Raw genomic sequence first — 23,479 nt, forward strand, 5'->3', positions numbered from 1 at the left:
GATGTGTAATTCGAAAAAAAGGTGAACATACATTGCTTATGTTCCGATCGACGTAGAGTCTTCGAGACTGCAGCCGCTAATTACAGAGGGAAAAGCGAGAAAACGTTAAATTTTCCATAGCTCTACCCCTTCTATCATTGTATTTCGTAAATGATAATTAGCCAGGTACTGCCGATGTTGGGACAGTTTTATCGGGCCACGGTTGTATCCACTCGAGTGCATATGGTAACCCAGCAAGCTGTTGGCCGATTGTCAGCCTGTAAGTCGACATCAAGAAACCCCTCGAATAACAATTAAATTGTCATACAGTCTTTGATTTAGTCGTGTATGACCATGATAACAGTAATAATAATCATAATGGTGATCTAGAATGTTGTTTGTGACGGTCATGCCTGCCAGTGCTGTGACAACAATGTGAGTCTGTCTATCGCAAAAAAAAAGAACGTGTTTCATAAAAAGTACCACAAAATCACCAAGAACGCAACGCTGACTAAAAAGAGATGTAACATCGATCCAATGTAACAAAGGACCGATTTTCATCTTATACTTTACATTATGTAATAAACAGCATTTATTCAAATGTCTGCACCTTTTCAATGTAATCTTCACATCGTGCATTGTTCGTTCCGTCTCTGTGAGCTCATTTCGATGACAATCTCGTCGGTATTCGGCACATTACATGAAAATGTTCTTTACGGTCATTTTATAATACAATGTACGCCTCTTTTAGCGCAACACGGCGCTTAGAAACACAGCGCTTTTACGCTTATCCAAACGCTATCGTTCCGTTTGACCGGCTGCCCGAGCATCTCAGTGCGTACACGTAAAAATAGTTTTATTCTTAAGTCTATGCTATTAAAAAGTGTTCTAACAGCTAAATGAATGATAAACAAAACAAACATAGATATTGTTGCCACTCCACCGATACCTGTACCATACTGGTAATGTTGGCATGGCAGATGTAGTCTCACTGCCGGCTGCTGCGACGTCGACGCTAGCACTAGCAGTATATGCGGTATAATGAGAATTAATCATTTTGAATAGTAACTGATAAGGACAAGACGTACATGCATGTTCAAACGAAAAAAGTAGCTATAGCTTCACTTCTGAGCGGTATTAGGACGAACGACGCTGGCCACAGCGGGTACGGCAAATGCTCATCGTCAGCGTCGGCAACGACAAAACAAACACACCCACCAATCAGTAGAGCGGTAAAAAACGCTATTTGCTGCGAACCGTCGGCGATGTTTATGGTATGAGGGCTGCAATCAGCGAAGCTGAGCGAAGTTTGCTACCAGTAAACGCCGTGGTGGTCACTATCGACCCGATCGCCACTACAACGACAGAAATGAGGGTGACGGAGACGCATTTGCTATTAGCCTACATAATGGTGAATTATTTTGTTTCCAGTCACAATATATATTTAACAGAGAGAGAGAGAGAGAGAGAGAAAGAGAACGTTAGCGTAATTAATGTGTGGGTGGAAGATTTAGATTAATGAGGAAGTGGAAATTACAAAGGCAAAAAGTCTATTGCTATCATACTGACGCTTGATCTTGATTACTGAAACAGACAATTTTGCTAAAAATGGGTTTTAAATAAGCCATTCTATGGTTCAATCCCAATATATATATATACACACACATACAATACTTTCACCAAAGGAGTCTAATTTAGAGATTACGAAAGCGCTAAGAATACAACCTACTAGTTCTATAATACGTTCAGTAGTTTTTATATGGCAATGCAGTCGAATTTTGTTGAAACTGAATATAAAACGCAGAACACGAAGCACACTAATTTGCTTTGCGGCAGCAGAATGCTAGAGTTCTTTATCAGAAGAAAATGTATATATATATAATAAAGACACGACGTAATTTCTCGCTATAGTATGTTTGTTTGTAAAAATTAAACTTTTAGGTGGTCTATGTACGTTCGTCTCAAGTGAACGACTCGACCAGTCTTATCGCACCTCTCCATCTCGTTAGCTCCTTTGAGAGACAATATAGGCTATATAAAGCATTGTAGGTTATGGACATTTTAAGAGATAAGACCCCAAACCTCATATCGTAGCCGTTTATAAAGTATTGCACGAACACAAAATTCTAAAGCAAGCTTATCTTCAGCCATTTATTTATTGCAGCAGATTCTTTATTGTGTGAGCTGAAGACTGTTCTATTAATGACTAAACTGATTACGTCTCAGTTGTACGCGAGGATCCCCTAAAAGAGCAAAACCGTTGGAACCACCCTTGTTAACCACCAGTTGGCCCAACAACATCATCACGACGCTTGTGGATCTAGTGACCCATTGTCGATATCCCGTACCACTGCTATCGTTGGTGAACGATTAACACGGCTACAGGTTCGAAGCAATCGTAGCTGTAGGCGCAATTACCCGTTCATTAGCCGATGGCTTTCGGAGGAACAAAACCACACTTTGCAATGGCCACGATCGCTACCACGAGGCGTGTTTGCCAGCTTCCGTATAAGCACCGAACACTGAAGAACTGGCACTAGATTACCACTGAGTAGGTATAACCAAAGCGAAGGTCCACTTTTCAGCGAATCAGAAGTCGCCAGCATCGAGTAAATACACAATGCCACGTTGAAGTTGCACCAGAAAAGCAGTAAAAACACGCAGTTCGCAAATATATAAGGAAAATGTAAGCCATTTTCCTATGGTCCGTACACGCTTGTCTTGTTCGAGTGATAGAAGCTATGCACAGAAACAACTGTCTTCGGCGCGTGCCATAGCGGTTGTTTTAAGCGCCAATCGCGATGCATCCATTGCATTCGTATGTGTTCCTTTGTCTAATTATCCTCACACTCCTATTAATGTCTTTTAATAATTATCTGTGAACCTTTTGGCTGAAGAACGGACAGACAAAGCCGGCCAGGGTACATTATTGATACTAAATGACGATTTGTCTCGCACATTTTGTGCCGTCATCGAAGAGCGTAGCCGTGGCACCAATAGTGTTCCGACTAGCAGCACCGGCAAATCGGCGTCTTTACGCCTGTCTCCTGCGGGAAGGCCGAACAAGCAGTCCTTTGCTCGATCTATTTCCGTTAACTACGCCTCGTTATTTGACGTAAATATTGTGCGGACCTGTCGACAGCTCTATCCACTTAGACAGACGCGTTTTCCCACGTACATTCTCCCTGTCGAAAACGAAGCCAGGAGAATATCGCCTGTCGTAAGCCTTCTTGATTTATCCTAGTTGCTTTTACTCTCATCATAAATGATTCGTTTGTTTATTAATCTATTATAGTCGCCGACCACTGAATGGCTAACGACTGTCCCCTAGAATCAAGAAGACACCGTTACTCTCGATCAAGTCCGAGGATACTAACGTGTGGCTTAAACGTACGTACACATTTGGTACACGGTGTGTCTTTGTGTACACGTCTTGCGGCCTGCTGGTGTGGATAGCGTTCAGATGATTTTATGTGGGTCTTTTTAGATCACGATCGATGTATCGCGGCAGCTCGATGGTACTGGTTATTGTTACAGATACATATACAAAGTGTATGTTTGTGTGCTATTGGTGTAGCAGTTGTATTTGAACAAGATTTATAGGTAGATTATTAGTTTATGATAGCATAATGTCGGCAGTCTGCTTATTAACTTGAACTTGCCAGAGAGGTAGCTGGACACTTATGTCCGCTGTAATGTTAGGGTTGTGGAGTGGTAATAGTCATTCTTGCTGCCAGTAAGAAACGCCTGTTTAAACGAGCAGCAAAAAAGAAACAGCAAAAGAATCACAGAATATTCTTCGACGCTAATATAAACACGTCTATACATCATGGCCCTGCATAAACCTACACACGTGTACGCAAATCTATCGTGCAGAAACATGTACGACTATGTGACAAAAACATACCCCCAAAAAAATCCAACGCGCGTACGGGTTGTAATAGTGGAGGCGGTCATTGATCTATAATTTACGTGCGTGTCGATTCGTTTTATTGGCACATTGAGGGGACCATCAGTAGCACCTTGTAATAACGACATCAAAATTGCTATAATTAGTGAAGTACCAAACAGTATTACTATCAGCGCTCGATTGAAGCGCAAATAGCTGTACACACGTCAACCAGCAGCACCTATCCGGCGTTATGCACTCACACAGTTGCTTTCCAGGTTGCCTAAGTATGCTGGGACGCGCTCATATTGAGGTGAAAGGGGATGTATTTAGCATTTCAGATTTGACGTTGTACTATTACTGCTGCTGTTGTTACGTGATTACAATCATATAATAATAGAAATTATAGCGAGACTAGTCGCTATGATGAGACGTCTTGATTGTCCCTAGTTGACGCCAGACTAAATTTTAGCCTGTCGTTCGAGGAAAACAAGGGTTTAGAAGCCGGATCCGATTTGTCCCTTCTTTAGCTTCTTCAATGGTCGTGTTGGCTGTGTAAATAGGCTCGTGGAAGCCTGCCAAAGAAGGTGTCATGATTTAATCTCTCTCTTTATTGATCTGCGGATCAAATTGTCTTCTTGTATTTGTATGAAGCAAGCGAACGATTTTCTTTCCTTTTGTGATCCCAAACGCAAAATCCGTAGGATTGATTCTTGCTTGTGCTACGAATCTTACTGCCGCATTGTAAACCCGTTGTGAAAGAGTTGACTTTGTGGAACGCAAAAATTCCTTATTGATTATTAGGCCTGCAGTGGCATGTCCTTCGCATACAACAATTATTAAAATACCATATATAACAGTAATACGGCATCTTATCACTCAATCTATACTATTAAATTAAATATATATACTTAACAAATATGTTTGAATGATCACTTAGAAGGGCTGCAACAATGCAGGTCTATGCAAACAGCGGTGTAAATCCAATGGAATCCTATTAACTTTCCTGGTAAAAAATGCAATATATTAAACAGACAAGTATTTGTGATGATAATAGTAATAATGCTGATAGACATAATAGGATTTCTTGTATTCCTGGTTAGTTCCTTTTTCTAGATTAATCTTCTGTCAATTTGGATGGGATAAAAATTTGATGGAAACCAACTACTTTGGGGCTGACAAACCTGTACACTGCTTGCAGTAAAAATTTCGCCAAGCCAAGACTGTCCGTGGGACTTCCTCCAGAAGTTGCGGGTGTATTTGGTATCTACATGTCGTATATCATACGCCACGTTCAATGGTATAACGACGCCCCATAACTTTCCCCGCCGGGGGCTAACTCGCTGCCCAGAGGATATCTTGCAACGTCTGTTTGGCATTTGCAAACATTTGCATGCTTATTTACACACGGAGGTCCACTGGCACAGACCTGCAGGCATCATGTAGTCCATATATAGCTAAGCTTGCATATTTACACAGGAAGCAAAAGTCTCTAAGCAGTTTAAGACTTCATATGTTATACCAGTATACTACATATAGAAGAAAGCATTCAAGTTCCGGTGAACTTCGACGGGATCTTTGTCGTAGCCGGCACGCGCTTGTGCGCTATCCTTGATATCAAAAGGAAGCCAGTTTTCTTTAAAAAATAACGAACTCACCATGATAGTGAAAAACCGTACGTCGTTTTTGAAATTCAAGCAAAAATTAAGTATTATAAGATGTTTTCACGGGAGATGAACCCCACCAACACTAAATGCTCTTTTTTTTTTGCTCAAAAGTGACAGTGTACGCTATGGTCAGCTTTCATACGACTTCCCGAAAATTCGAGGACAATATCAGTCCGGTAAACTAAGAAGTCCATAATAGATTTAAAAGGTTTGAAAATTCTCAAAATAGTTCAAAAAGCATTTTTGATACGCCTAAATGATCGACACAGGAATAGACGGCCATTTCTAAAAATGTAACATCTATTGTTGAGGTAAGCTCTAACGGTGAGCCTTTAAGATAATTTCTGCGCCTTTTTCTCCTTTTGGATTTTTTGGCTGTTCTTAGCTCTTGCATTTTTGAGAGAGATATTTGTCCTGATATCAGCCCAAAATTTGAATTTGTTGAAATTTTTGCTATGTTTATGCTAATTTACGAGGGCTACACCTATTACTATAGCTTGACGCATGGTTGCTATTAAAAACATTTTTGCGGATTATAAAGGGACTATTTTGAAAATGACTACTAGAGTGGTTTAGGTCTAAAGTTGAAACGGTAACTATTACATGCAATGGCTACACTGAATAGAAATGATAGTCAGGAACAGCACTCTAAGCACAAGCAACAAGTCTAGTTTCACAGTCTGTTGTTCTTTAGATACAATTTTTGCGTAAAAGGCATAAAATCTGGATTTAAATGCTCCACCCGTAATGCACCCATACAATATATATGTAAGCCATACATAAATACAATATATAATACTTATTTATCAAGTCAACTTCTCAAATTTTCAAGAGACATCTGTGTACATATAAAGCAAAACATCTGTCTTCCTTGCTGTTACCGGCACAACAGTGTTTATGACGATAACAATAACAAAACTGTTTTTCTTTGGCTGACAGAGCGGCTTTCATTATGAAAGGGAATGGTTCAAGATCCCCGAAATAATGGGAGTTTGTCATCGATCAATCAATGACAGATCGAGATATGATTGTACGTCAGGTCAAATGTACCCTCTGGCGTTACAACTTGTGCTTGTTTATGGCAGTGAACACATCACCAAGCGACATAGAAAGCGCCTATGATTGAACAAGTAACACAACACACAAATGGAAACCGGGACATTAATTTTAAACTTAATCTTATGAAAAATCTGTTTTTTTGCAAACTCGAAGATCGCATAGTACACCATAGAATAGTGAGGGAACGCATTGAACAGTTACTTCTATGATCTATCGGACAAGTGATCCACTAGAGTATATATGATCAACGATATACGAATGCGTCGTAAACATATCAATGAGCAGCGCAGAGGACCACGAAGGACCGGTCAGGAGAAGTTTCAAATCCCTTTCACAGGCACAGCCAACAGACAGAACGGTTAAACCATAAAAAATGCGGGACTGAGTAATACGTGCAACGATTCTTACAATTCTGCTTTGTTAGCTGACCTGCTTATTCAAGCAAAGTTAGACCAGTGGTTAATGCTTACTTGAACAAAAAACGATTGCCTTCTGTACATCTTCGCCAGTCAGCGTCATAGAAGTAAAGCTTGTAGCATCAGAATGAAATCGGGGACCAAGCCCTTTTTCCTTCTTAAGGCCAATTCAGTTTTTTCTGGCGAATCCTCAGGCACCCTTGCTCTGTTTCCAACTACGCTAGCGTCAAAGCGACGACTGATATATATATATATATATATATTTGTGACGTTTATTCGCCAACTGTTGCAAGTGTAGCTGATGACACTTGTTGAGAAACCAATTCGGAAAAAGCTTTCCAAGCTGCGGAAAGTCCATTAGTGATTCGTAGAAACTGAGATACCACGGGACCGGATGGAGGCTCACTAGTAGGACCGAATTCAGTGATGTGAGTGGCTAGTAAAGCGGACGTGTACCGGAAACAACTGCGGCAATTCCAGGCGATGCTGTGACGAAACATAGAGTGTCGTACGCCGCGATGACGTGTCACGCAATCTTACCGAGTCCTATATTCTACATACGTTTCTAAGTATGGGTTACGATGACCGAAAAAAGCGATCATTTGATATTACTAATGACGACCGCTTTTTCTGATGCGGACGCAGAACTTAGACTTCTTTAAGGAAACGATTAATAACGGCCAATATGTGTCGTGACAGCTTTCTCGGTGTAAGCTTTTCTGCATCCTTCAGCGTAGAACACTAAGTTAGAAGGACTATTGCTGGCCTATTTCACGTCTTTTTCAAGATCAAAGGCACGGGTAGTTTCTTGTGGTTATAGTTATAAGTTTGTCATGATATAGCAACTGAGACCCCGAAACACAAACTCATATTTATTGGATGAAATTGTTTCGCGTAGTTCGACTTTTTTTTAACTGGTAAATGGAGAGGATAAAGCTTGAGTCTAGGCACTTTTGTAACAAATTATATTCCTCAAATAGCATACCTTCTTAAGACCACGATGACGGCGTCGTTGCGACATTCTAACAAAAGAAGCGTCTGAGAGCTTCAGTGACAACGCACGGATTTTATTCTATGACCCTTATATCCGATCACTGTGAATAATTGTTGTAAAAATAATAACAACTACAGCAGTATTATATTGAATCGATAACAAGCACAGCTGCGAGGAGTTGGGCAGATGAAAAAATGCATTAGTAAGCTTCATTATTTTGTAACATAACTACAACATCGGCACACGAAGTGCGAGTTCCTTGACCAGTACAGGCTTTTAGCACACCCCAGTATACAAGCAAATCAATAACTTACCTTACCACTTACACAGTGTAGATCTCTTGTCGTTTTGTGTGCAGGAGTCGTTTGTATGTGACAGATAGCATTATACAGGATACTTAGCTTTTTTAGGACAAGTTAGAGGGCGATCACATGCGCGACACACATCAGTAGGTCATAAATTCGAAAGAAAAAGTTACCCCCTGTAAAGTAGGTCGTTGATGGATTGAACTTCATGCAGAGATTTGAATTATTTTCGGACCATCAGGGGGAGCGTAAATAATTAAAAACACAACTCCCCAATCCCCTGGAAATAATAAGAGATAAAGATGACGCGCACGATTGGATTGGTCATATTTCTACTTTAATTGTGACCGTCACAACCATTTTATTATGTTGTAGATCAAAATCACAATAGAAGTTTTAGTTAGCAAATTTAGCGTTGCTGCGGTTAGTATTTATGACAAAGAGGAGCGCAAGCTTATATAATCGTCCTGCGCATAATTAAAAAAATAGACTAGACAAGAACAAGAAAAATCTTCGGAATTTAAATACTCTTCTACGATATGAAGACTGATATATGAGGCGTATGCAGCAGGACTGGTGATGCTTTTTGATCTCCAAGGAATCAATGACATGTTTCCTATCGAAAGTAAGCGAGTCCATCTTGGAGTAACGCATTTTGATAGCAGTACAACGTACATGGTTCAACGTATGTCAGCCGTTCTGATAGCTAACTTCTGCCAGCTCGAAGCGAAGTATAGCTACGCCAGGATTCGAACCTGAACCTTATCGTACCTCGAAGTTTAGCAGACACACACGTTACCCAGTACGAAGACACACGTAACTGACGTATTCGGAACGTTACATAGGAAAATTTTGTTGCTGTAATTAGCGGAGATACATACATGGTGTTGATTCGTGGCCTTGTGTCTTGTATACCTCTACTTCTGTCTTTCTGTATCACCTTAGCATCTGTGTATTACTATGTATACCTTCAAATACGCCGTTCGTTAAAATAAAATCAAGAGAAATACGTGCGAATTACCTTGAGGTGGAACAGGATCAGCTAATAGAATCCTTTCAAAAAGCTTACGGCGGCACCTCCCGAAAATCATAAGAACTTATAGATTATATGTAGACTCACAGCATCTAAACAAACGATTAGGGCGATCCACGTGTGATTTTATTAGATCATACGCTGCCACTATTACGAAGCGCTTTTAGCTGACTTTCAACTTCTGCCAATGATGCTCTTTAATAAAAAAAAATATCCCACATCTAATAGCTGATTACGGTTAGTTATACGGAAAAAAAATGCATCGTTTTTCCTATCCGGACAATATCCACCACTGCTGCTATACACAAATAATCATACTAATTATTATTGATCACCGTGGACTTCTAGAAGACCATAGTCGTCTATTGGAAAATGTTTACCAAACTTCCGGATGAGGCAATATTTATTATGAAAGTGGCACAGCAGTAATTATCAACGTACATAGTAAGCGTTCAATGCATTATATGACGAAGTAGAAGGTCATATTTTTGCCCTAAAATGCATACAATTTGTAACTGTACTTTTTGTTGTTTTAACGGCAACATTGGAAAGGTTCACGTACATATAGGGAAATAGGGCAGTTTATACAGCACATATATAATCTATAGTCAGCATAAAATATTAAGCGCGTCTAAAACATGGCTAATAGAAAACTTCATCCATCAACCAGCTAGCTCACTGTGCTTCAAATGCTAATCTGATAAAAGCTATTTACCTTATAGGGAATATTATCTACACAGTGTGATCTTTGATACTTAACAGCTGGTAAAATCACTTTACACTCCTATTTCCTGATGGATTTGCTATCTGCTAATAACCTACGAGGCAACAAAGTAATAAACAATGAACAACAACAGGGGTAATTATTCTAGGAGACGATAGATTAGAACAGTATTATATTTCTATATATATAATTCCTAACTGATGCAGTTTAGCAATTGCAGCAACTTTTCAAGTAAACGTAACTTCATGAAGCACAACGGACTTTTAGCACGACTCATATAACTAGAACTTCAAACAAACAGCGCGTTTAATAAAAGGGAAAGGTTGCTGAGAGTGACATCATAGCTCTATATATATATATATATATAATGTATATATGTAATAGGACATCTTATCAAGATCTACATTGGCGCCCGTAATTGAAACGTTAACAAATTTTAAAATGCATGGTTTATTTTTATATCTATTTGTGAGTGGCTATTGATGCTGTTACTCTGAAGGAAATGGTCGTCCAGGGTATTCAGCGGTGTTAGGCAGACACCCCTTATTGCACACCCGGTCCCTCGATCAAACTACGGTGACGACATTTGATCCACGATTCAATAATGATATTCGTTTAACGTAAATAAGTAAACATGCCCCGAAAGATAGGTCAGCCGTCCTCCGTAATACAAACACACACCTTTTGCTATTGTATAACCTATATATTGTTAGCAATAGCTAGCTTTGCTTGTTTTTCCTCATAGGAACGGATTTTTCGACGGATTTTCTATTATTGTTGTTATTCTTGACTTCGCTGTTGTGGCGCAGACTGCCACCAGCATTCGTTTCGCAATTCGTTCTGTGTAATATAAAATAAATAACGGGGCGCTAGGGAGTGTCAAAATTCCCCAAAAAAAGCGAACACCACACGACGTAACTAATAGTAGGGATAAACTTCCCAATAGCCTATTGCCGGCCTCTTGATAGCCGTTGATCTTTCCTGTGTAGAGACGTAATCTGCTATTCCTTTCTGTGATAGTGAGCAGCGTCTACAGCGAAAATTGTAATTTCCAGCATGCCGTAAAGACGATACGGCAAATAGCAAATGAACCCAAACGATAAGACTTACGCCTGCTGTGCCATTCATTTTAGCAAAGACAAGCTTGACCTCGACAAGGATTATCTTGTTGTCCTTTTTTTCATTATTTTTTCTTTTTTTAGAAAAAAGGAAGACAGGAAGAAAAAAAGACCGAATTAGCGGTACTCTCTATTGCAGCGGATTGCTGATTGTCAATATGGACAAATTCCATCTTTGCGTCGCTGAGAACATCGCTATTAGCGCAACTCAAGTGGCATCGACTACTTCATTTGCCGATCCCTTATATCCTGTAGATATCACAGCACAACTCAGTGTATCGTTAATCGGTCAAGCTGATACGATGTTCAGAGTTTAGCAATACATTTCGTAGAAATAGTATATGTTATAGTTATATACGATATATATATATATATATATATATATATATATATATATATATATATAAAAATAAGATTCCACCGGCAACGATAAAGCTATCCGCGTTCATAGATTAAACGTGACTGCCCAACGACCAGAATCACTGATCGCACCTCTAAAGCCTGTCTTGATTCTGACCAATATTGCGTTGTGACATGTATTATTTCTCAAATGTATGTATTAATTTAGATAAATTGATGAAATTTTCATATCGCTTGAGTGGTAGACCGCGGTACTTATGCCTTATAACGTTAGGGGTGATGATATATTGTAGGATTCGCTAACCGATAGAGACTAAGCTGACGTCGATAACGTCATCCAGTGTGATCGCTTTCCATCCAATGTCACTTTAAGCCATACAACAATTTCCTACGTTAGATAGTAACGAACAGTGTAAACTCCCGGTTTTTCCCTACCAACACAACAGTAGCCGGTTTGATGATGAACGCCAATGATTTATTGGCCATTTTAAAGATGAAACCGGCCGGCGGCGGCAGCAGCAGCAGCTGCAGCAGCGCCGGCGGCGGCGGCGGCGGCGGTGGTGGCAGCAGCAGCTGCAGCAGCAGCAGCGCCGGCGGCGGCGGCGGTGGCAGCAGCAGCTGCAGCAGCGCCGGCGATGGCGGCAGCAGCAGCAGTAGTAGCAATGACACAAGGAACAGCAGTCGTTATAAAGCGCTGCCCCACAATTGGCAACGTTGGATCTTTATGAAATATAACAACTACAATTCTATAGTATATAAATAGAAGCTGCTGTGAATAGCCACCACTAATACAACTTCGTTATTGAGCGGCTAGCATCTTGTCACAAAGTCTGTCGAAAGGTCGATTGCTAAATGACTACGAAAGGGCACTCGCCAAATGTAATTAGAGAGAAAGAAATAGCTCGACTAATCGCCCCGGTAAGTACCCTATTATAGCACCAATCAAAAAATAACCAACAAAAATGCCAGAGAGACAAAGTGAAAATTATGTGTCCTATTAGCTAAAGCTATTAAAACACACATACTTATCATGGTCACTGCTGTTCCATTATATGATATCTGTTAGTCACCCTTGTCGGTTAGTTGTTCGCCCGCCGGTCATGTTGTTAAACCTGTGTGTATACAAATATCAACACAGTTATTCTGCGGTTACAAAGGCCATTCTGCTAATCAATCGCTTTTGCGTCCGCCCCTCCCAGACACCTGTTGGGCCCAGACAGTGACCAGTCACTACTAGTGAATGTTCCGCTGTTACGCCACATTATCGTGCCTCTATTGGCTAGATCTGATTGAAAGTCAAAGCCAAGAGCGTTCATCATCACTTCTACCCAAACTATTTGTCCAGTAGCAAGGTTTGCGGATGCCTCTGCCATAGCCTATATTTATTTTATGAGACTTCTTCGTTGTTACATATTAGGAGTGTCGTTATTGTTGTTGTCATTGTTGCTGATCTTTAAGCGTGGTCATAAAATTGCTCTAAATGTTTCATTAAGATAATCACAAAAGAGTCGATACGCCCCGTTGATGCTGCATTGTGCTTAGATCTATCTATATGGATTCGACTATTTCAAACGTGTTCCCCTTTACAAAATCGGTACATCATTGAGTTATGCAGTCGCTGTTCGTCTAGGTACTGGCGTGTGTCGCGACTGAATTATACAGAAAAAAAATAGAAAACAAAAAATCCAAACGGAAACAAGGAAAAGTCATGTTTCTTTTTGATAATCGTAACTACAACCGAATTCTTCATATCGCATTTGTTGTGTGCATCCAAAATTAACATGTATTGTTATCGAACGGTTTACGACAGTAAGATTAACAGCGAAAAGATGGTAGAAATTTCTCGGCCTCGAACACATTAGCAGCTATTACTACTGGAGAAAAGGAATTAATCATTTTTAAATATATACAAAACAAAGAGAGAATGAGGTTTCAGGCACCAAAAATGATCGGATAAATACGACTCGTTTATTATATCGTTTATTATAAATCGTAACGCTACCCAAAAGATTGGCAAACACAGTTAATTAAGTATGTGCGTACCAATAGGTGACTGCTATCATGACATAGGAAACACTTCGATGTGGCTAAGTGTTTGTGCCGAAGGCCATCCTCTAACGTTTGCCACTTTGACAAAATTTGCACACGTCAAGCGGATGGTAAATAAAAAAATCCAAGCTTACAACGATATTCTTATTCAACTCTAATCGACCATAGCGAGAAATGCTCGACATGTTTTGCTGTCATATATGCAGAAGTGCAGACATACATACATAGTAATAAGCGGATGAAGCACATGGTGTACACCAACGTAACCTCGATAACTAGCCACCCGAAGTAAACGGACGGACGCGAAGAGAATCAGTGTATATGATCGGCAAGGTCGTAACAAGGTAATCGTCGATGACCTGAACACCATGCCGGGGGTCTCCCTAACGTTCCCGATGCCGATTCGTGGTGCCAGCTGATCAAAGGTCTCTACATTTGTTTACAAAGAAGCAAAGTGCCTTTCGGTTCAATTTACCCAAGCCCACTACCTTCTTTTTTCTTCAATCTGCATACTCGTTTTGTTCACATGCATATAATCTATTATAAAGTGATCCCTCGATCATTCGTATTCATAGTCACAGTAACAGTAATAATGAATGTTGTGTACAATAGTACGAGTATATATATATATAGATATGTTTATATATAATTTGAATTTTGAAAAATACTAATTAATGATATTAAATACGTTAATCAAAATAAACTAGCCACAGAATCATCAACGTCTGTCGCTACTATGACAATGATATGTTACAATTATCGTCAACCTATTTAAAGCCAGTTGTTGACGCGAGGTCGCCATGACTTTTGAAGGGTATTTGATATCAAAAGCACAACTTATAACATTTGAGTTAAAAACAAAAATAGAGTTTGTTTTTACAATTAAATTTGAATAATTTTATGCTATTTCTGCCAATATGTCAGCTATTATTGGAAATAAATTTCTAATACAGTACCGCTCTGCAAAATAATAGTTATGGTTACCGTTGAAACCGTTCACGTAGTGAACACGTCCTGTGTACCCCGCCTATAAATGCCAAAAAACAACGTTATATAGTCTAAACTGACTGAACTACTGTAAATTATCATCTGCGTATATGCTGATATATGTAGTATATCGAAAACAAATTTCTACATACATGTCATAATGCCCTATCATTCCTCCAATGAAAAACTAACAACTTAAAAATGCTACCATTTTATTAAAAAAAAAGTCTTTGTGCCTATTTCTTAAAAAAGTTAAAAACAACTAACAAAAGGGATCGGCTGATTTAATTCGAATACGGCGATACCTTCCTAGTCTCCACATTTGAGAAGTTTTCAAGTTCTATTATAAAGATCGCTAGTCGAATGTGAGTGATTATTTCTAAATATTATACATATTTAGGCATAATATTTAGAAACACATATATATACCATAGTACATCTTTTTTCGAAATGCTTGATAAAAAAAAAAGGTCAAAAATATTAAATTCATTAAGAAGCGTCATAGGATCCAATCTATGGTTCAGCGTCTGACAAAAAGGGCAAGCATGATTTCATAATAGCTAAGTCCTAACAAAATTAGTGTCTGCCGCCAACGGATTCCTCGCCGCTGTCGTTTTTTGTGGTCGATAAACTAGTGTTTTGAAATATTGTCATCTTCTCTTTCGGACCAACGATAAAAAACGCTCAATATTTCCCCGATATCTTGGGAATCTTTCTGATACATTAGTCATATATTCGGAATCGGTTCATAACAAAAATAATCCTTGGATTTCTTTGGATTTAGGTTACATCATGGAGAGTGAACAGTTTCACTTACCGCAATATACCCACGTACCTTATCTTTTTATGTTTGGGCTGCAGAACGCTGCTCGTTTAAATAGTGTCGGCTGCGTCTAAGATCAGCCTTTTTCTAACGACAGTATTTTCGGAATTTCGCAGTTATCTATTCACATATACACACAAAAATATACAGGTTTGCTGTGGAAACCTAAAGACCACAAGATCCGTACTCCTATCATTCTAGAAGACGATGTTACCCCTTGGCTCGAAACCATCGTCCCAGTTAATCCGCCACCATTTAATACTCATAGGCGTGCCTGGCCAAGCATTACCAATACATGGTCAATATTAACTCACTCAAAAAACTACGAGAGAATGGGCGAATGACAAACATCAAGTCTGAAACACAACAAATTTATACAAGCCTGGAAAACGGACCGAAAGCTAGTGGCGCCAGCGGCAGCGTCGACAACAAAGAGTGGCGATCAAGCATAATCATACATAGTCGTTCACATCAAGAAGCTCATGCAATACTGTGACGTCAGTGTGCATCGAACCCCAAAAATGGAGGCAACGCTTCTTTTTTCGATTTATCTGCCATTGCCCCGTTCTTTCCTGTAGCGCTGTGTGCCCCCCCCCCCCCCTTCCTGAATAAATCCTCTTCTACGGCTATTGTTGAACATCGGCCGAATTCTTGCACAAGGAGCAATTTTTATTGGCTCCAAACAGATCCAACAGACAGTCACCAAACCACTTACCCCACGGACCGTCACTGTTCGTTTCTCTTCAGCGAAACAGTTCGGAGAAAACAACAAAAATTCTCTAATTTATCTCATTTAGCCTTTCATGCTTGAACCTGCAACTTGCCGTAGAGCTGCGTCATCAACCAGTATACATAACTCTATTCAAGACCATTTTTTTGGCTATAGTGACATCCACTTCATTATCAGCATAGCAGCGGCGACAGCATAGGAGGAGATTCCGGTGCAATGTCGTCTCTGGGTTTGCAACTTCCACTGCGAATAAACGTTCAGTGATAGCAGGAATCTGTCACTGACAGCGACCGCCTCTTAATCGTCGACTTGTTCTTTGTCAGGGCGCGAACTTGGCTTGGTGGAGTCGTTTATGCCTCATGGCGTTGTGTTCCTTTTCGCTGTCAAGCCGTCTTATATTCTGGCCCCTTTCGTGGTACTGCAAATATTGCTGCAGCTGGTTCTTGATAATGCTGAGGCTGTCGAAACTGCCTCGGATCAGGCACTTCAACTAGGGTTCAGCTATCGGATCATGACGCAGAGAAGCAACGATAGCTACGTGCAAAGAGCGTGTGTAACCTATTCACTCAGTTCGTTAGCCGATGGGTCCACCCATACGCAAAGTGTCAACTTCATCGCAGGTAGAAAGTATCATATTGGGAATATAGGAAAGAACAAACTAAGCAAAGGAACGAACTGTTGACACAGAACCAATAAGGGTGCAGGGACTTTCTAACGAGTAGTGGCCATGTGGACCCCAAAATAGGGGCTCATCTAATAGGTACCAGCAAAGGCTAGCGCCGTTGCTATAGACACTGCTGAAGCAGCCACGGTGTAGGGGCGACTGGCCGGCCCACGGTAAGCTTTCTGGCAAATGCACCACAATGTAATAGCGTTTGCGTTCCCGCTGTTTACAATGGGAGGTGCAGAGGTTAAGAGCGCGAAGACAATTGTCGACTGCGGTCACGCTCGTTCTCTGTGAACTTTTTGTGGATCATCATATGAAAAGAGCTCGTTCGTACGTTTCAGCTGCCTGATTCGACTGAGCTTCGCCGTTCGGCTTAGCGTCTCTCTACCAGCTGGTAATGGTCTCTGGTAGCCAGTCAAGAGCTAGGGATAACCATTAACTACGGGTTAGCAGTGGTAGTTTTATAGGTGAACTTGGCCGGAAAAGACAACGGCGTGTTTGAGTGGATGGATTTAGCTAGAGCCGCTGTTAATGCTGCTTATAATTATGCTGCGTGATTTTATGTATTTTATAATAGCGGTATACCAACACAACTGACATTTAATTCGTGTAAATGTTGCAAGAGCTAACGAAGGTTTGGCAAGAACCTGAATGCTACACATTATTTTCGGCGTGATAATTATACGTAAGGGGTTCAATCAGGAATGGACGACAAAACCATAAGCGTGATCCTACTACGTCCTTCCTCAGAAAGATCAAAATTAGACTTCGTACCTACTATTTAATTTTCTACTTGTAGTATTTACTGTATCAAGCAAAAGCGGTGTCGTTTTTGAGCTAAACCTGTTGTAGGAGGCTCAACTTCAGATTGTAACATTAGGCATCTTCTAATTGGCCACCAGCTTCGATGACCAACCAGATATTTATTTATATACAAAAGGGGATGTATTGACCATATATATAGAGAGTAGTTTAAAAGGTGCTATTTTCGATCGATAAACCTATAACGAAGCAGAGGATCTGCTGAGTATAGACGTACTACTATGATAAGCTAAAAAACAAACCAGTGTATCTAGATGCGAGCTCTTTTTGAAAAGGACAAAATCGACGATCAATCGTCGCGTTCGCAAATTTGTATTGTAATTTGTATCTGCACTGGAAGAGTCAATGAAACATAATGCAATTATAAACAAAAAAAAAAAAGAATCGAGCATATCGTCATTATTCCACGAAAATATACACTTTTGACCCTGTGATTTGTTCTAATCAGCCGCATGCTATTTTCTTTAACTAGTGAAAATCTATTTATAAAGTGATCCTTTTCCGCTAAGATGGAATCAGAACATAATTAACAATAGAGTACCTGAGCTTATCGGTTACGGCGTATCAAAGAGACCCTCTGTTCCTCCTAAAAAGGGGGACCCCTATAAATAGATAGGTCTTATGCAAAGCGAAGAAGTACATGCTAATATAAGCACACTTGATAAAACTTTTTGTTACATGCTTTTCTCCCTCCATCCCGCATGAAGAAGCTACATCTACTGAGCCTCCATGAATGGATCCAAGCAAATACTTGAGGGCGTCTTTCTGCCGCTTTTTCAGATTAAATGTTCATCGGACGATACAGAAACGATCAGAGATATGTGAGGAGTGCCTATTCGAGTGACGTTGGTTTATATATAATATAAGCGTTTGTTCTTCCGTTACGGGACGTAAATAGTAAAAGTTGCACACACCTATCGTCAGAAGCTTAATTCTAGATCTTACACGTCATACAAATATAGAATCGTTTTGCTATTGAATCCGACGTTGCTTCCATTTACCTACGTTCCTACATTGCCTCTGCTGTGCATCTGCATCATAATCGACACGGCCCTATTCCTCTTCACATAATTCCATAAGTTTTGTTATGTTGTAATCTAAGTTATAAATTTCTATGAGTTATCGCTACTTATAAATCCATAGCATCCAATTTCTTAATATATTTGTCTGTGACTCACTGCCACAATGTCCATCAGTTGTCGCAGGACATGGCAGCGTGCGCGATTAAATGCATTCGGCAGAATTTCCGTTTATTAATGGTTATCTGGGCCGGTATCTCACGTTGGTAACACAAAGAATGCTCTTTCGTTCCACGCTTCAGCTTCAATATGACTTTGAAATACGACGTTTGTTCATACATGCGGATAAATATAGCTACCTGCCTCCGCTTTTTTTCATTGTCCCTCAAACGCATCTACTGACAGACAGGACAATCACCTAATGATCAGATGATGACGTAATATCGAAGACAACGTACAGGCGTGAATAGGTGAGGTAAACGTTGCATCTGTTACCTAAAAGACCTATATAGAGTTGCGATTATAGATATATTCACGTATAAGAATACGATGTTCTCTTTGCGTATCGCTCTTATTGCAGACTTATTTTTTTAAGATCCGAAGGTAAAATGTTACTGTGTAATAGTGATGACTTTTTGTTCTCAGTATGCAACACTGTAGGGGCTCGATTGACTAGTAACTGCAAGTTAGCTTGAGGTTCGGGTGAAAAGTATGACAATTCTTTTAGTGAAATACAGATACTATAAGGCTGTACAGTGAAGTATAGAGAAGCCTGATATTTTTCGACGTTGTTTTAATCAATCACAGGTTACACCTAATCATATATTCCTAATAACAGACAGTCGGATGAAGCATATATCTTATGCCATTTTAGATCAGATCAGCCTTATAAAAAACAAGGAACCTTCTTTACATGGTCGTCGCTCTTACTATTAGTCAAATGAGGATTCAACATGAAGACATCAATGCTCGCCAATATTAATTAACGAATCCGATATAAGCGATAGACAAGTTTTACGTGGTTATCAGTATAAGTTGTCTCTATATCACGTATAACAATTCTTGTCGAATTGTCGTAAGTTAATCTGTCTAGATAAATTCGACCGAAAATTGATATTTCGACCATATACATGTATGGCGCTCGTTGAAGGACACAATATTAGGTCCATCAAGTTTCATCTAATTGCCGTTAATTTTTGCACTATTATTTCGGTAAGCTAAACTGGGGATTTGTATGGTTTATCGTTTTATAGGTTGAATCGGTACCAGATCTCCGGCTGCCTTCATACAAATGAAGACCTGCCTATTAGACTTAAAGCTAGTTTGCAAGTGTTGCAAGCACAATTGATGTATTTACACAGATACGATTGAACGTATCGAACGTATTATTGAGGAAAGACGGCACGCGCGCAGCGTCCTCTTCCAGTTTCATGGCGTTCGAATCACCCGCTCTAGCAACGTTTGCTATGAAAACATCTGAACTTGAAACACAAAATTCATATCGATATAGCGTTGTCATGCAGCGGTAGTTGTTTTGCGATCCCGACAACAATTACATGCATGCCCGCTTATCACATCCGGTCGGCTATGCTTGCTCGTATAATAGATAGCCCCCTGAAGCTAAACTTCTTCCTACTTCACGCGCCATCAATCCAGCCTTCAGGCCTTTTTTATTCATTGGCGCTTAGCGTAAGCGCACAATAAAATTCGTTGTCACCCACCGCACCTCACAGATGACAAGAGCCGATTATGGTTCATCTATGACGCTTTTTTATGTCCTTAAACGCTGATTACCACTAGAACGAAGACCAGGTATAGCACACCATTATGGTCGTCTTGATCTATTGGTATATTCAGGTTTCCTGGGCTAAACACAGAAAATGATTTCCAGAAGCTTTCCAATGACTGATAGATTCGATACGGTAATAGTCTTAGAAAGGCTGTTTTCTGTTACCGCAATAACTGATTTTGGCGAACGTGGACGCTGGACGTTGAGGTGATTGCCGACTGGCACTCTGCTAAAAGCGGCATAGCCCTTGTCCGATTTTTCCTCAATGATAAGAAGGAACGACTTGCAGCACGCACCGGCCACTACATACATGGATGTCGCGAATTTGGGGAACTCACGCTACGTGTTTTTTGCGGTGAAAGCCTGCGACAAATCAGTATCAATCCAACCACCCACTATCGTTATTGCCTATGGCGCGGCGTCAATCCATCTGCTGCATTTAGCTCCAACAGCCCCGAGCGTCACCGTCTTTTCGGTCACCAGTTGTTCGTGCTGATGGGATCCGGCTTGAACCTGCGGCACTCACTGGCACGCGGTGCCGTACTGATATTTGACTGCTAGATCACAGAAGTTTATCAGAGTTGATTGTGGAACGGCGAGCGCAGATCTCTCCGTCCGCTAATGTCGCACATTGTCCGTAAAGCGATTTGTGCCTTGTCGGTTATTCGCTGCTGATGTTTCGCGGAGATTGAACAAAGTAGAGAAGTAAAAAACTGAGCCAAATCGTACTGGTATGATTCGTGTCGACTGTTTTGAACAAAGTAGGTGACTTTCATCAGGGGACAGTGATATATCTTAAGATAACGACAGCTATGCTTACCTACACTTCATAGCCGTGTAACTTACGTAGATGACGTCGGCATTTGACGTGAGGATTTTCCTGTTGATTTTTTGCGCCGGGAAGAACAGCCGATCGCCCCCATCGAGTACATGGCATTCGCGCAATGTATGCACAGTCTTCCTTCAGCGGACAACTACCATATGTAACTGTTAGGCAGGTATCGTAGGAACTGGTCAGGAAGCAAACAACGCAAAGAGCGATATGGAAAAAAGATGACAGCGTCAATAAGAGCAGCAGAAGCAGTAGCAGCAACAGGGACAACATTATAAAAGACCGGAACGTTAAATTAGTGCTGACAACTTTGTCATGATGAAGGGATGCCAGTCGTCTTTGGGAAGTGACCGTTGAATTGGCTTAATGCCATAAGCTCTGCCATCTGGCAATGATAACGGGACATCTCTGCGTCGTGCCTGCTAAAACACTTGCGTGAACGCCGCCCCGGCTGCTTGCAACTCTTCCCCATATTATAGTCGACGCCTTAGTACCGCTATGAACATAGTACATCTAACTAGCCATTGTTTAAATGGCGCTGTTTCACTCGTTAGACGCTTTCCTACTTGACGTAGAGTACCGGTTGTTGCCACAAGTCGACTTAAGGTTAGTCGCGATGATGACGACGACGACGACGATGAACAGGCCCTATTGGCAAAAAAACATTTAACAGTTTGTATTTTTGGATTCGATGTGATTTCGGGTAAAATTATAATGAAAACATATTAAGTGGAAACATCATTCCAATCAAAGCGACGTAAAGCGTATAGACAATATTAATGATGATCCTATTGAAGGAGAAAGGAACAGATGTGTTTCTGAGATGCGATGTAAAATTAAAATTTAAGGACTAATAACAGAAATTTATTATAATGATACGGTATCGTCGTGGTCTGTTAGCAGGAAAACGATAAGCGTACCAGCAGGATCGCCAACGAGTTACAAATACTTTCTAATAATTTATTTCCTACGTTGACTGGGGGCGGTCTTTAGGGTCAATCTAGCAGCCGTTTTCGAGGCTCAAAGGCCCTACAGGAAATTTATAAGGATACTTAAGTCACCCATATTTTTATGACTATTTACCATCTCGGACATTACCAACACAGTTTCCATAGATCCCAGATGGACATTCTGTTAGATGTGATTGAAACACGAACTCGCACACACAAACACGAAGCTCTTTCTGCTAGAGTCTATATAACGATATAGAAAATGAACGGATTTGAATGCAGGTGGATTATTTTCACTTGGACGCGTAACAAGAGGGGAACTAGTAGTAGTAGTAGTAGTAGTCGACTCTAGCTGCGTGATGTTTATTTAATTGTAAATAGATATTTTTTTGACGTGCGGTTATTGTGCAAACAGTTATCAAATCATTCTTAAACAACTTTCCTTTCTTTGAACGTCTTCTTTCCACTTGGAGTGTTACGGCGCCTAATTGTTGACACGTGGGCATTTTACGTTTGGTTTGTCTCCTGCTGGACGCTCGGTCCGCCTTTCGAATCGAATGATGGCAACAAATAATTATTGAAATAAACCCATCACTCCTTGGTCTATGATGAGCAAACACAATAAAACAGCAGGGCAAGAAGTACAAGAATTACAAACATGACGTGTTATGAAAGTGCTAATTATCCTCTCAACAATGATATACACAAAATCGCTGTCGTCTGCTGTTGTTGTTGTTGTTGTTGTGTGCTTTCGGCTTTGCAACGTAGCGTGATAGTCAGATGTTATTGAAGATGATCAACGGTTATTACCCGTGTGTGAGAATAATAATGAGATATATTATAGATAACACGAATAGTAGTATTATTAGAATGTAACACATAGACTAGCGTAAATCGTTATCTCTAGAATCTAAATTTGCTGGATAAATAATTACTAGCAGATAGACCATATGTAGATATGTATTCATAGTATACATTTTGCTTCTTTTTGGATTTATTTACTTTTGTTGTTACTATTGTTGCTAATGTTGAGATTTTTTTGCTATCAAGAAACGTCTGCTAGTCGTCATCTCTGTCCGCTAATTGTCTCGATATAGTAGCAATAATAAAGTATGATATAGAGGCGCATCAGATAGTTTATCAAAGATCTGATTTATGATATGAATCTACATACGATATCTATTCGTAACATAGGGACTATTCGTTCGATAGATTTGACAGGATACCGAGAAGGTTTTGGATGTTCCCTATGTATATGTACATCTAT

At 40.2% G+C, this 23,479-nt stretch overlaps 1 protein-coding gene and 3 long non-coding RNA genes across 6 annotated transcripts in view; 3 read left to right on the top strand and 1 right to left on the bottom strand.

Annotated features, from left to right (window-relative positions):
- LOC111248685 (uncharacterized) overlaps positions 1-23,479 on the top strand; it is a 166,750-nt gene that overhangs the window by 35,448 nt on the left and 107,823 nt on the right. The gene's annotated exons all lie outside the window — the stretch shown is intronic.
- LOC111248687 (uncharacterized) overlaps positions 1-23,479 on the top strand; it is a 122,753-nt gene that overhangs the window by 21,944 nt on the left and 77,330 nt on the right. The gene's annotated exons all lie outside the window — the stretch shown is intronic.
- Positions 11,638-14,336, top strand: LOC147756039 (uncharacterized). Its single transcript, XR_015327146.1, has 2 exons — positions 11,638-12,462; positions 12,744-14,336. It is a non-coding gene; the product is annotated as an uncharacterized LOC147756039 (long non-coding RNA).
- Positions 18,847-22,994, bottom strand: LOC147756040 (uncharacterized). Its single transcript, XR_015327141.1, has 2 exons — positions 22,361-22,994; positions 18,847-21,910 (listed from the first exon to the last, which is right to left on the bottom strand). It is a non-coding gene; the product is annotated as an uncharacterized LOC147756040 (long non-coding RNA).

This window comes from Varroa destructor, unplaced genomic scaffold, assembly GCF_002443255.2.
Source record: "Varroa destructor unplaced genomic scaffold, Vdes_3.0 BEIS01000004.1, whole genome shotgun sequence".
Classification (NCBI taxonomy): domain Eukaryota; kingdom Metazoa; phylum Arthropoda; class Arachnida; order Mesostigmata; family Varroidae; genus Varroa; species Varroa destructor.